The 15,038-nt window shown below is 38.8% G+C and overlaps 1 long non-coding RNA gene across 9 annotated transcripts in view; it reads left to right on the top strand.

Moving 5' to 3' along the window:
- The window catches only part of LOC121013196 (uncharacterized), a 69,337-nt gene extending 55,186 nt beyond the window's left edge, over positions 1 to 14,151 (top strand). For 7 of the 9 annotated variants that reach the window (XR_005782582.1, XR_005782566.1, XR_005782580.1 and 4 more), the window contains 2 exons: positions 11,904 to 11,949; positions 12,505 to 14,151. This is a non-coding gene — a long non-coding RNA (uncharacterized LOC121013196). The remainder of the gene's footprint in view (positions 1 to 11,903; positions 11,950 to 12,504) is intronic. The other 2 variants (XR_005782576.1, XR_005782584.1) reach the window with 2 other exon arrangements.
- Positions 14,152 to 15,038: the final 887 nt, after the last annotated feature.

Here is a 15,038-nt window from a genome sequence, read left to right as displayed (position 1 = left end):
AAATATCTGTAAGATATTTAAATCTGAAATATCTGTAAGATATTTAAGATTTTTTTTCAATACCTGAAAAAAAATGGAGGAATAAAATACTTGTTTTGGCCACATGAATTGCTTTATTGTCTAAACAAACAGACTGCCTCAAATTACTTTGAGATTCCCAGGTTTTACCTCTGTAGGTGTGTGTGTGGATGCAGTATATTGTTTAAAGATTTTGGAGACATGGCTATATGGAAAAAAAGTTGAATTATTATGTTTAAAATACTACCATTTGTGGGGTTCCTGGGTGGCTCATTCAGTTGAGCATCCAACTTTGGCTCAGGTCATAATATTGTGGTTCATGAGTTTGAGACCCACATCAGGCTCTCTGCTGTCAGCACAGAGCCCGCTTCAGACCCTCTGTACTCTCCTTACACCCCCACCACCACTGTCTGCATCTCCTCTGCTTGCACTCCCTCTCTTTCAAAAATAAAAATAAACATTAAAAAAAATACTACCATTTGTGTAAAAAAAATGCCCTAGTGTATATTTAGGATGATACACAGGAAACTAGCAGTAGTGCTTTTCTTTGTGGAGAGGAATAGAGACTAGGATTAGTGATGACAGGGAGACATAGTTTTGACTCTTTTTCACTGATTTGTGGTGTTTGTGGTTTTGTTTTTGCCATGTATGTGAATAACTTAATTGGAATTTAAAAAGAAAAGAGGGGCACCTGCGTGGCTCAGTTGGTTGAGAGTCTTAACTCTTGGTATCGGCTCAGGTCATGATCCCAGGGTTGGGAGATCGAGCCCTGCATCAAGCTCTGTGCTGGACCTGGAGCCTGCTTGAGATTCTCTCTCTGTCTCCCTCCCTCTGCTCTTCTCCCCTGCTCGCACTCTCCCTATTGAAAAAAGAAAAAAGAAAATAAAAGAAAAGAAGAGAAATGGAAAGAAAGAAAGAAAGAAAGAAAGAAAGGAAGAAAAGAAAGAAAAAGGAGGAAAGAAGGAGAGAAAGGAAGGAGACTCTTGGCATTACAGGGACCCAGGTGTGAATACCCGTGAAGCCACTTACCATGTAATTATATTCACATTTCTTAATCTCTCTGCTCTCATCTATCAAGTGCAGATAATAAAATTATGATACATGATTTAAAGCACATAGCATACTGCCTGGCACATAATAAGTCTCCAATAAGTGGTTATATGACCTTACACAATTATTAATGTTTAAGATAATCTTCTTCCTTGACTCCTTCAAAGGGTAGGCTTTTTGTTTATCCACTCACTTGACACATGTTTTTTGAGCATTGGTATTGACAGGCACAATAATTGGCTGAGGAAGTCATATTGCGTCACTTCTGCCGTACTCTGTTGGTCAAAGCAGTCACAAGATTTAAAGGGAGGGGATGTGGATTCCACCTGTCATGGGAGCAGTAGCAAAAAATATCAGTCATCTTCAGTCTACCACAGGCTGCCTTCTGGTTGCAGATTATTTATATCCCTCTCACATGCAAAATATTCCAAGGTCCTACAAAATGTTATTCTGCTACAGCATCAGTTCAAAATTAAAGAGCTCTTCATCTGAATCAGATCCAGATGTGGCTGAGGCTCCTCATACATGGTTGAGGTTGTTTGGGTACAGCTCCTTGAGTTCAGATCCAGTTTCTCTGAAGACTTGTGCATTAAAAAGAGCAGTTATCTGTCCCTCTTTGCTATGCCAGCCCTTCCTGTTGCCACCCTTACATGTACCCTGGTAGAACAGAGAGATAAGATCACCAAAGTAGACATTCCCATTCAAAAGGACAACAGAAAGCCTATAGCACTTAGTGATCAATAGTGGTCAACGTACATAGAAAAAAGGCTCCCAAAGATGTCCATATCTTAATTCCCAGAACCTGTGAGTATTGTTACCTTACATGACAAAAGGAAGGTTTGCAGATATGTTAAGGAGTTGAGATGGAAGATTATTCTGGATTGTCCAGGTAGGCCAATCTAGTAACCTGAATCCTTAAAAGTGGAAGAGGAAGACAGAAAAGTGAGCCAGCCAGAGGCTGCTGCTGGCTTTGAAGATGGAGAATGAGGCTATTAGCCAAGGAATGTGATGACCTCTAGAAGCTGGATTAGGCCTCCATTTACAGCCAGCACGAAAATAGGGAACTCATTCCTGTAATCTTAGGGTACTGAATTTTGCCAGTAACCAGAACTAGAAGGAAACAGAGCCCTGCTGAAAGCTTGGTTTTATTTTGGTAAAGCTCATACTGGGTTTCTGATCCAGAGAACTGTAAGATCATAAATTTGTGTTTATCCACTAAATGTGTGCTAACTTTTGGAGCGCCTGGGTGGCTCAGTTGGTTAAGTGTCTGACTTTGGCTCAGGTCATGATCTCCTGGCTCTTGAGTTCGAGCCCATGTTGGGTTCTGTGCTGACGGCTCAGAGCCTGGAGCCTGCTTCGGATTCTGTGTCTCCTTCTCTCTCTCTCTGCCCCTCCTCTGCTTATGCTCTATCTTTCTTTGTCTCTCAAAAATAAATAAACATTAAAAAAAAATGTGTGCTAACTTTTTATGGTAGTGCTAGGAAACACGTACTCTGACCATTAACAATTCTGAAATCTCTCTGGGCACCAGATCTTCCCTCTGTGTCATTCCTCCTCATCCATGGCCCGTGTGGTGGTGGCCAGAGAAGCCCTCTCCCAACCGTCTGTAGAACAGTGGTAGCCCTATGGGCTCTTCTCCCTCATCCCCTTTAGTCTAAGTTGGGGGTGCTTTTGTTCGTACAATTTTTCTAAAAGTTTTGTGGGCTTTCTATAAATCTTGTTGGGGTTTATTCAATTAAATAAAAGCCACATCCACAAATCTCTGTAAGAGGTCCATCCCTGGCCTGCCTGCCTGTCAGGGTATGTGAGACAAAGCCCATGTTCATCATAGAAGCCTGCTTGTCTAGTGGAGAGGGTCAGTTTTTCTGAAGTCTTATCAAAAAGTCTTAGAGCCACATTGAAATAATTTTTACCCTTCTTATTCCTGCTTTGAGGACCTCTTGCCATCTGGAGAGGCTGGGTACCAAATCACTTTGGTACTTTGTATAGCTTTTCCCTCTGAATGAAATCATAGCAAATATTCTTTTTTTTTTTTAAAATTTTTTTTCAACTTTTTTTAATTTATTTTTGGGACAGAGAGAGACAGAGTATGAGCGGGGGAGGGGCAGAGAGAGAGGGAGACACAGAATCGGAAACAGGCTCCAGGCTCTGAGCCATCAGCCCAGAGCCTGACGCGGGGCTCGAACTCACAGACTGCGAGATCGTGACCTGGCTGAAGTCGGACGCTTAACCGACTGTGCCACCCAGGCGCCCCCATGGCAAATATTCTTAAATGTGTTGTCTGTTCTTGCCTGCCAGCTGATTATAACATAGTATAAAACAATTGTTCTTTTTTTTAAAGTTTATTTATTTATTTTGAGGGAGGGGTAGGGGTGGGGAGAGAGGGAGAGAGAATCGCAAGCAGGCTCTGTGCTGTCAGCGCAGCAGAACAGGTCGTGGGGATTGATCACACTAAACATGAGATTGAGACCTGAACCAAAATCAAGAGTTGGAGGTTTAACTGAGTGAACCACTCAGATGTCCCTATAAAGCAATTATTTGTAATTCTTAATACATACCAGAATCACTTGGGACTTTACAAATACTGGTACCTGGGTCTTATATGCAGAAATTTCTAATTAATTTGTCTGGGGTGTGGTCTGGACAGTAGTTGTTTTAAAAACTCCCCAGGTGATTCTAATATGCATCCATGATTGAAAACAGCTGTCTTTAACATTTTACGATTGTTTTTAATTAAAGCATGCTTTAAAACATTTATTTTGTCTTGAACTTCTAAACTTTCTTTTCTCTGGGAATTTCCAAAAGGACCAAATGAGTGATAAAGAAGTATTGTTAGATTTCCATTTTAGTAAATTATTAAATTCAGAGTAAAAAACCCATATAGCGTTTTAATTTTATAAAGTCATTGTGACACAAATCAAAAATTTCATAGCTATCCTACGAATAGGGTGAATAGATGCTTTCAATTAAGTCTATGGAAATATTGTTTTTATTTTGTGGTTTTTAAATCGGGCTTCTATAGTAGGCACTCTGGGATGATTATCACTTCTTTAGTAAACTGTTTAGTTTATGGTAGAACATTACATTTTATAAGAATGAAATAATGTGAATAGGACTTCCCCTTACTGCCTGCAAATTAATGAATCCATAGTTGTCTACATGACTATGTGTAGCTTCAAATGTGGAATATTCTGGTTCATTACGTGCACTCTTTGTGACCAATGTCTTTTAAAAACTGATTTTGGTTTGCGTTAGAAAGAATGCTTTTCTTGTTCGGCAGCTGGGTATGAATTTAATTATTGGAAATAAATATGATCTAATGTTTCATTGAGTTTTCTGAATAACAGGATAATTTGGTCAGCATTACTATCTAAAAAGGGCTGGAAGGAAGCCAAATCACACAAGAAGCAAGTGCTCTGGTGAGGAAATTATCAGCAAATTCATGTTCTTTACTCCATTTAATGTACAATTAAAAGTGGGTGTAGATTTGTCTGATACTCTTAATGCTTCTGTATCTCATAACTTGGTTACAGAGAAATTTTATGATGCAAAAATTGATGTGTGTTCTGTGTTTCACCGTGTGAGCTCATAAACAAACACAGTGTATTACTTGTATAAGAAGTGTAAAACTGCTTCTGACAGCGGCAGCTGGATTTGAAGGTGCGAGACCGGGCAGCGTGTTGCGGTGTGAATGTGTTCTTGGCACTGAAGGTATGTAGGCTGTGGTGAGAAACAATGTTTGAAAGGTATAGAACCAGAAACTAATCATATAGGAAAAAGAGACTTTGTTGGATTAGAAAAAGATCAGGCATTGTGAAATTAAAAGAAACTTTTAGAATCCAGCAGTGATTTAAAAAAAAAAAGCAACAACAAAACAACAACCCTGAAATCTATCCACTGTGCTAGAAGATTATTATTTTGTATTCTTTTTATAGAAAATATGACTTAATTGTTCTCATTTGAAGAAGTGGTCAAGGAGTATGCAGATTAAAAATGTGGAAAAACAATATTGAAAGTCTGTCATATTTGTCAGCTTTTAAAAATGAATACATCATTATTTCTTTCTCATTCTAAACAAATACTTCTATGCCATTTGAAAAAAAAGTATGTAACTCTACAGACCATACAAATATGAGTCTGCCCCTATCATTCTCACTGGGACAGTTTACTGTAGTGTGCAGACTTTTCCTTACCTCTTTCCAGATCATAACTTCCTTACACTATCTTATTTCTTCACTCCCATCTTTAAATCTGTGGTTCTACTGATGACTGGTTCATGTCAGGGGTAAATGTCTGTCTATACTGCTTACCCTTTGGGTTTTTCTTCCCTAGTACATGATTGTCTACCATGTTAATGGCAATTCATGTGCTACCTTTCCACTGCAGCTGTGTATACTTTCACAGCGTTGATCTGGAGAGACCAGGCCTTAAACTTCTCCTGGGGTAATTAGTGTGGGAATTTGGGGACATTGTTAACTGTTACATAAAGGAAAAAGCACCGCAGAGGCTTTTAGGACCTCATAAGTCATAGCCATTTTCTCTTCCTGTGTTTGTCTCTACTTGGAAGCTAAGTTGAGTTGAAATGGACTGATCCAGAATATTGAAGTGAAAACATTCAGAAGCCAAAGTGGGTGGCGTGGGAGGGGGAAGAGGTGATGAGAGGGGAGAGAGGGAGAAAAGAGGCGGGAGGGAGAGGAAAGGAGAGAGTTTGATTTGTAGATTTGCAGTTGGGCAAATAACTGTTAGCTCAGTAGCTAGTAATGGGGACACCTGCAAACTTCCTTAGGTGTAGGATATGATAATAAGACTTTCCTGCTGATTCCATTAGTTAACCGACCTCAGGAGGTGATTTACTTTCCTGGAATGTAAAAAGGTCATTCCTAATACTTACTAGTCAAGGTAGCAAGCTGGCAGTGTGCATGGTACCAGTTTCATGAATGATCAAATCGGTTTAAGTTGTGGCTTATGCAGCTTTTGAAAGGTATTGTAGTAGTTCTTTGGGTACGGAAAAGCAGAGACCTCAAATAAAAATCTCCCAGGTATTTAAAAAAAGCCAGCTAATGAAATTTAATTTCTAATATTGAAGGAGGATGGAAAAGTAAATGAAAGCTATATTGATGTTTTAAAATTTAAGCAGAAAAGGGTTATGTTAATTCAGAGATTTAATTGTATTATCTGGATCTAGGCAATTTAAAAATTGTAAATGATAGGGGATTGGGAGAGTATTTTTTTTAATAAACTTTATGCCAACAAAATGCAAGTGATATAAGTAATAAGTGCAGAATAAGTGGTTTCCACTGTGGTAAATCACTGCTTTGGCAAATATAACTTTTTTGCGTATTACTTGTGTAGGGATATCAGGAAACAGTACTATTGAAAATGATCTTAAAATTGTATTACCAAGTCATGATATTAAGTAATGATTGGTAATGAAGTGGATTCTCTGTAGAAACCATTGGGCTTTGTGTGAGAGTTCAGTAGGGCAAAGTTATCATTGCAAAACTCTGGAGCTCATTTACTCACCAGCTTGTGATTAGCTGTGTCATAGTGTGCTACAGGTACCTGGTTGTTGAGAATATTGTATACTTCTGCAGTTCAATGCAGAATTCCATGTTGTTGTTTTTTTTGCCCCTAATATTCTTAGTAAGTTCTGTTTGATGTGTTTCAAAAGTCTGTTTGTGTGTTAGCATTTGTTCTTTGACTTTCTCATCCGTGAAATGGCATCGTCACATTGGATAGGTGTGATGAAGGGTTCTATTTTGCAGTATATTTTAAGCATTTTTCCTTAAGGAGCCCAAGAATATACAATTATCCCATTTATTAAGAGACTATCATGTGAGAGACTCCATTGTACAAAATAATATGTGTGTCACCGAGGTGTTTTTGGCTTTAAGGAACTAAGACTGTGTCTAGTGAGCTTAGGCCAAAAATGGAAATGAATTGAGTCAGAAACAGAGAAAAAATTAAAAATGTAAGGCCTTAGGAAGGTCAACAACCAGGGTGGCTCCAGGGATCTCTATGGTAAAAACTCATGGAAAGTCTGTTTAGGGTACTAGAGTTGACAAAGTCCTTCTACCTTGTGTGACTCTACTCAGGTTTTACATCCTAAGAGAGAAAGGCTGATTGAAAGCGTGGGCTGGAAGTCTTCCCTGGGCCAGTTGCGGTGGGGAGGAATTTTAACATAGCATAGTCTTGATCATGTGCTTACTCTTTGTTGTAGTAGACCTCTCAGGACTCCATGGAATAGAAACCCTTAGAAAGAACAGGGTACTGTTAACCAAAACAGGTATCCATTACACTAGCAGGACTTGAGTAAATCTCAGAAGAATCAGGTAGTAGGATAAAATAACTAACCTACTGTATTAGTTTACTAAAGCTGCCATAATAAACTATGTAGACTGGGTGTTTAAAGAACAGGAATTTATTTTCACAATTCTAGAGGCTGGAAGTCCAAGTAAGGCCTTTCTCCTTGGCTTAAAGATGGTTGTTGTCGAGGTGCCTGGGTGGCTCAGTCGGTTGAGCGTCCAACTTTGGCTCAGGTCACGATCTTTTAGTTTGTGGGTTTGAACCCCATGTGGCGCTCTGTGCTGTCAGCTCAGAGCCTGGAGCCTGCTTCAGATTCTGTGTCTCCCTCTCTCTCTGTCCCTCCCCTGCTTGTACTCTGTCTCTCTGTCTGTCTCTGAAAAACATAAATAAACATTAAAAAAAAAAAAAGATAGTTGTTGTCCTCCAGTGTCTTCACAAGGTATTGCTTCGATGTGTGTGTCCTTATCTCTTCTTTTTATAAGGACAATAGCCATATTGGATTAGGGCCCACCCACATGACCTCATTTTTACTTCAATAACCATTTTAGACCCTAGCTTCAAATAGAGTCATGTTCTGAGATCCTGGGGGTTAGGACTTCAACATATGAAGGGGTGGGTGGGGGGATATAGTTCAGGTCATTATACCTACCTAGTAAGTTACAGGTTAAATGACAGTGTATTTAACTGGCCAGCATTGTCTTCAATCAATGGTATCTAATGTTGTTACCTAGTTTACAACATTTGTGTTGATGCCAAGGAGTCAGGTATCATTTTGTGTGAATTATGTTAATATATATGTGTACATATGTGTGCTCTGTGTCTAGGTATATATAGAATATATATATATATGTACATATAGAATATATATACATATACACATGTATATATACACATATATACATATACACATATACATATGTGTATATACACATACATATATATGTGTATATATATATACATATATATGTATATATATATATACATATATATGTATATATATATACACATATATATGTATATATATATATACACATATATATATATGTATATATATATATATACACATATATATATATTTGGTATGTAGCATTAGGTACAAATACCCCCTGGGTAGAGAAGACAAACATCATTTCCTGTTTTGGCAAACTATGGCCTCTCTTGTTCTTAGAGAATTCATAATCCTTCATCCACCACTCAAAATAGCTATTGTTTGACACTCTGGTTCTAGGAAAGGCCCACACAGAGGTGACAGCAAGTAAAGCAAACCAAGGGTAAAACCTAAAATAGGAATTATTTTGTAACATATCTTTACTGGCTTTTCTTACAAATTCCTATAGTTCTTACGGTTTTTCAGGGGGTGGGTAGGTGGAGAGATTGTGTTTTAGATAAGTCCGTACATTTGCTTAAGGAAATCCTTTGTGTACAAGATTTGTTGTTTCTTAGATTTCTGACATTCAATAGCAAGTTATTTTTCTGTGTATTAAAAACTAGTAAACCTTATCTTTTAAAACCCTTACACATAAGATATGGATATCTGCTCATTGTAAAAATGTAACAATATACGGAACTATACAGAGGAAAAAGCCAACATCTCTCTTCACGTTTTCCCTCTCTTTCTCCATCCCATTCTCCTCTTGAATGGCAGGCATGGTTAGAGTTTGGTTTGCATCCTTCCTGACTTTTTACAAAATTCTTCTCATAATCATATAAGGACATGCAAAGAGTTTGGGGATATTTTAACTTTGACAGAAACAGAATTATAGATATTGTTCTAAAGCTTTCCTTTCTTCATCTAAAAAATGTTGCTATTTTGGGTGGAATTTTAATGCTAAACCCCACCACTGATCCACCTTCTCTCCAGGACTTTTTTTTCTGAGTTGGAGATGATGATGATGATGATGATGATGATGATGATGATGATTACCTAAGCCCACTATAATTAACATTCAACGTTATATTAGTTCCAGGTGTGGTCTCAAGGACTCTTGACTAAGAAACAATACCTCAGTCGGGGAGGGGAGGAAGAGGGGAGCAAATTACAGTTAATGACTTCTTTTTTTTTTTTTCAATGTTTATTTATTTTTGGGACAGAGAGAGACAGAGCATGAACAGGGGAGGGGCAGAGAGAGAGGGAGACACAGAATCGGAAACAGGCTCCAGGCTCTGAGCCATCAGCCCAGAGCCCGACGCGGGGCTCGAACTCACGGACCGCGAGATCGTGACCTGAGCTAAAGTCGGACGCTTAACCGACTGCACCACCCAGGCGCCCTACAATTAATGACTTCTAAAACAGGATAGCTGGGCAAGTGCCCCTATCTTTAGAAGGAAGTTTGCCTTATGTAGTGACAGTGGTCTGTGAGGGAGAGACCAAGAAGTCTAAGCAGGGCTTTTTGCTCCCTGCTTCCTGTCTCAGTCCTGTTACCTAGCTGGTCCATGGATACGCATGGCTGGCCTGTGCCTGAGCCAGGCTCTGCTCTGTGAACTGACAGCATAGGAGCAGGAAGCGATAGAAAGCCAGTGGAAGTCTTCTAGCTTTTTAAGAGTAGTAGCCCTGCCACCAGTAAAATTTGATCCAGGAATGAGGCCGATGACACTAACAATTCGTCCTCTCCTGAGACACAGAAGAGTGGCTGGGAAGCAGGTGGAGAGGTGGCTTGGGAGCATGGCAGAGGAGTGTGCCCTGTCCCGTGGGCTGCCATGGAAATATGAGCAGAATGATAGTGATTTCTTCTCCAGCAAACAAAGCTTGGAGACCTTACCATTTCAGCACACAGAGACTAAAATCATTTTTTTTTTTTAAATTTTTTTTTCAACGTTTATTTATTTTTGGGACCGAGAGAGACAGAGCATGAACGGGGGAGGGGCAGAGAGAGAGGGAGACACAGAATCAGAAACAGGCTCCAGGCTCCGAGCCATCAGCCCAGAGCCCGACGCGGGGCTCGAACTCACGAGCGCGAGATCGTGACCTGGCTGAAGTCGGACGCTTAACCGACTGCGCCACCCAGGCGCCCCGAGACTAAAATCATTTTAAAGGTGCCATTTTTTCCCCTAATAAATTTACGTAGGATTTTAGAGTTTTAAAAACTTTCATCATTTTCCCCTTGTTTCAGCATCACAACAATTTTGTGTAGTATCAAACAATTTTTGTTTGGTAGAGATGAGAATAAAGCCTTAAGGGGGGTCCAGGTGTTTGTGAATTCAAGATCTCTGGTCGCCTGGTTCCCTCTCCACTAGAACATGCTGCTTCCTGTTAAATGCTGGTTTATGTTTAAATTGGACAGGAAAAACTTAGGTACCACTTAAGTTATTTGTTAATAAGAACTGCTTTTCTGAAAGTCCTAATTTTACCTCTCTTATAAATCTGATTCAACAAGTGTTTATTGAAAACTATTATTGACCTATTTCTTTTGTATTAGTTTTTATTTTGGATTCCCAGCATCTGAACCCATCCCTCTGTTCAGGATGATTTTCTACCTTATTAATGTGGTTGGGGGTGGCATTTGCCTGTAATTATAGAACTGAAACTGACACTCGTGTATCCATCCTCCCTTGCAGCTAAGATATGTCTGTGTGATCTAGGCTTGGCTAATTTTTTTGCACCCACCTTGACTTTCAGTCAGCAGCTAGTGGCCCAAGAAGTAAGGGCAGAAAATCCTCTCAGCTGGCCGGTGGTTGCCATGGAAGTTTTAGTATCCAGTCTTCAAGGGCAGTTAGGGACACGGGGGCAGTGAGACCCAGTGGAGCTTAGCACATTCCCTGCTCTACTTGATAGTGGTAGTGTGTCCTCTGGTGTCCAGCATCTAGCAGTGGTGGTGCCTTGTCCCCATGGAACTACTTTGGGCTGTGATTCTCAGTGTGGACTTGCTTTTTAATAATTTTTGCTCAGTTTCTAGGTCTGGTTCTCTAATATTGCAGTGATAAAAATATGAGCTGTTAAGTAACTTCATTTTTTAAATTCATATGCAACAAATTCACTCTTCATGGTAGACATTTCTCTGGATTCTGACGTGTGAAGTATGGACTCACCACCACAGTCATGCTATCGAACAGTTCCATCATGCCTCAGATTCCTCATACCACTTCTTTGTAGTTACTCTTCATCTACCCCAAGCCCTAATCTGTCTTCTATTCCTAGGGTTTTGTCTTTTCCAGAATCATAGACTATTACCCAATAACCTTTTGACAGTATTTAATTATTATATTAATAACCCTTAAAATAAATACTAATGCATTTTATTTTCTGCTTATACAGTAATGGCTTAAATTTATTGGGTATTTAATATTTGCTTTGTTCTCTTCTTACTGAGCATTTTATCTGAATAAACTCATTCAATCCTCACTACAGTTCTAATAGGTAGATTCTCTTATTATCCCCATTTTACATATGAAAAAGCTGAAGCACACAGAGGTTAAGGAACGAGTCCAAGGCCATAGAGTAATAAATGGCAGAGTCAGGATTCAAACCCAGGGAGCTTGGTGCTAGACATAAGTTTTTAACCTCTATCTATACCATCTTGTAAATCTTTCAGAATTGGTTTCCGATGTTTGCAACTATGACCTTAAATGACAGAACTGGTGAGTAGAAGGCTCAAACTATACACTCTCATGGATGTTACCATTGGGTTGTAGAGACACACATTACTGAAATAATTCCATCAATGAATCATAATTACAAATGTAGGTAAGTCAAGGAAAGGATCACATTGTTTAGCGTCCATCACAAACAAATCTGATCAAGACTTGGGGATCATGGAAGGGTTCTCTGAGAAAGTGATACTTTAATAGATTTGAGTGAGTTACTAGATCAAGACTGTGTGGGAGCCTGTGGAGCATGTAATTGGAGCCTTCTAGAGGAAGCCTCAGGTACCAAGGTCCTGAAGCAGAGGGCAAGATGGCTGTTCTGACTGGAGCATGGAGGGTGAGGGGATCCCCAATGCTAGCCAAGGTAGGTGATATTAGAAGTAAGCAGGTGGTCAAACCATGTAGGGCCTTATAGGCCACGTCAAATACTGGTGAGGCTTTGTCTCCCTCTAGTTCTAGATAATAATGAAGAGCCTTTACTCACCCATGCAACAAGAATATAAAACAGAGGACAATGTGCATAAAGGACTATGCTTTGTTTTCTCATAGAGCAGGACTCATGGTACGCCCAGCATCCCTTGCATGTTGCCTGGAAGGTATTCCTGGACCACTTGCCTTACCTCAGGAGGTTTCTTGGAATAGATTGGAATTCACTGATGCGTATTGGAGCACTGTGAGGCTGGCTTCCGGTTATTGTTAGGACTGACATGGCTACAGAATTTCTCCAAACCTCATATCTGCAAACTGCAGGGTGTGCAATACCTTGTACTTGGTGTCCTTAAGTGATTGGTAGTATCTCAATAAGCACAAGAGAGTTAGCAAATAGGCCCAATCTCTTCTCTCTGCAGGCTTCACAGACCCAGACTCTAATGAACCATGGCAGCGTCAGAGTGCAGCAGCATTTTACAGATAAGGGCACCTGACACAAAAAGACCAGGTAACTTGGTCAGAGTTGCAAAAATCATTCGAAGAGCCACAACTAATTGTCATGTTTTCTGACCTCCAAACCACTTGACATGTGTTTTGACACATATATTTCCCAAACAGATTGACAAAAATCATTGTTTAAATGGCTTAATTTGATAATGCTGGCTGATGCATTGCTATTTGATAGAAAGTAGATTTAGCTATCCAAGAAACACACAGTTGACTTTCTTCCAGGTGCTGCAAGTACATTTTTAGTAAACTAATTTAAAAATCAGTAACAGAAGGCCTATGATGAACATTTTTTTGCTTTTTTTTTTTTGTCAGTTTACATTTGACTAACCTTTTATAACACCCAAATGTATGGGCATAATAAGTTGGTGCTGAGAGGAAAACTTTATGAACTTCTGAGGACCATAAAGCAGTTAGAAAATAAGTTAATATTCTGAAGTGCATTAATTAATACTTTTGACTACCCTGACCAGTTAAGATCCTCAGAGACATAAACCCCAATTTTGAATCCAATTAAAATGATCTCCATTACTAAATTAACCCATGTACATTCAGATCTTGATATAAAATGACATAGTCTCAAGACACCAATTAATTAATCAAACATGCAAAAATATGTCAAGAAAATTATTAATCCTTCTATTCTGATGTCAGATCTCAAAGGTCTTCAAACTTCTTGTATATTAGAAGTATTATATACTATGTCAATTCTTCTTCTCTTTATTTAAAAGATGACACTGAAAAAACATTTCACCATATGTTTGTTTTAGATGCAGTGAAAAAATGTTCTTTTCGAAACATATGGTGATGTAATTAGGTGTCTCTGAACACAGCAAGGTTGGAAAGAGAAATGTATGAAAGAAATTGAAACCATTTGCTGCTCTGGTGTCACCCACCACCTTCCCCACCAACATTAGTATCTTCTCCGAGTTATCATTGTTGTAATAAAGAAAAATTTTAAGCACTTGAAGATGAGGAATGTCTGCTGTCACCTACCATGGTTATAGCAGATAGAATTCCAGGACTGCCTCTTCTTCCCTCTCACTGTGCAAAGCTATGTGACTCATGCTGTCAGTACCTCTTGCTGAGGAGTTTTGGCATTAATCCAGCATCATTGACATTTGTGTAATGTTTTGCAGCCGGGAGTCTGCTTTTATCTATGGCTTAGCTACCTTTATGCAGGCTCGTGGGATTTATTTCTACTAATGGGGAGAGGCCTTGTGTTTCTTTTTCTTCAATAAAAATGTTTGTTTAAAAATATTTCTTCCTTTTCTGAGGTACTCAATGTCTGAAGAAAGAAAAAAGTTTGAAATTGGGCTCTATATGATATAATGATAAGGACATTGGTTATTTGTTATGAAAAATTTAAATAAAAAAATTCATGTAACACAATCTGGGTAACAAAACATCATGGTTTCAGATGGTTTTGGGTGTGAACATGTGTACTGTTTTTTCTTTATTTTTCCATCTCATTAGAATGTACACATGTTTACCAGTGTCTTGAGCAGTAGCATTTGTCACATTTGAAATAAATTCATGAATATATTTGAATACTTAACCTTTCATTTTAGGACATCAGTGCCTTATACTTCACTGATAACCAGAGTCTGGATTCTTTTCCTTAATTTTCTTTTTTTATTCTTTAATGTGCCTGACTGGAATGAATAATATGTGTTTATCTTAGGCATATGTTGTTTTCAGCCAAATTCATTGCTAACTGATATGGTAAGTTTCACTAATTTTAAGTCCTATTTTTATATCATTTATAGTGAGTTTTGGTTAACAAGTAAAACTGTCAGCAAACAAATGTGGATTGTGCAGCAATATACATAGGGTATAGATGTTATTGAGAGTGATGACTCATGATTGTTCAATGAATTATTTGCCTTTCTTCTTTGGTGATACTTTCTGTTGGTGAATATTGAGGAAATGAATCATTTTGTCTAGCTCTCTCAGCACAGTGACTTCCTAATAAACTTGTTTTTGTTTTTACCTTGCATCAGGAGAACAGTACCTCCTGAGGTGAAATTCCATAATGAGCCAAATCTTCTTCCTTAGTGGTTTGCAAACTTTAGCGGATACCGTAATCACCTGGAGGCTTGTTAAAATACAGATGGCTGGGCCTCGTCCCTAGAGTTTTTGGTTCA

Source organism: Herpailurus yagouaroundi, unplaced genomic scaffold (genome assembly GCF_014898765.1).
Source record: "Herpailurus yagouaroundi ecotype Mexico unplaced genomic scaffold, PumYag 29, whole genome shotgun sequence".
NCBI lineage: Eukaryota > Metazoa > Chordata > Mammalia > Carnivora > Felidae > Herpailurus > Herpailurus yagouaroundi.
Note: the sequence above shows the minus strand (reverse complement) of the source record. Positions and strands in the feature narration are given on the sequence as shown.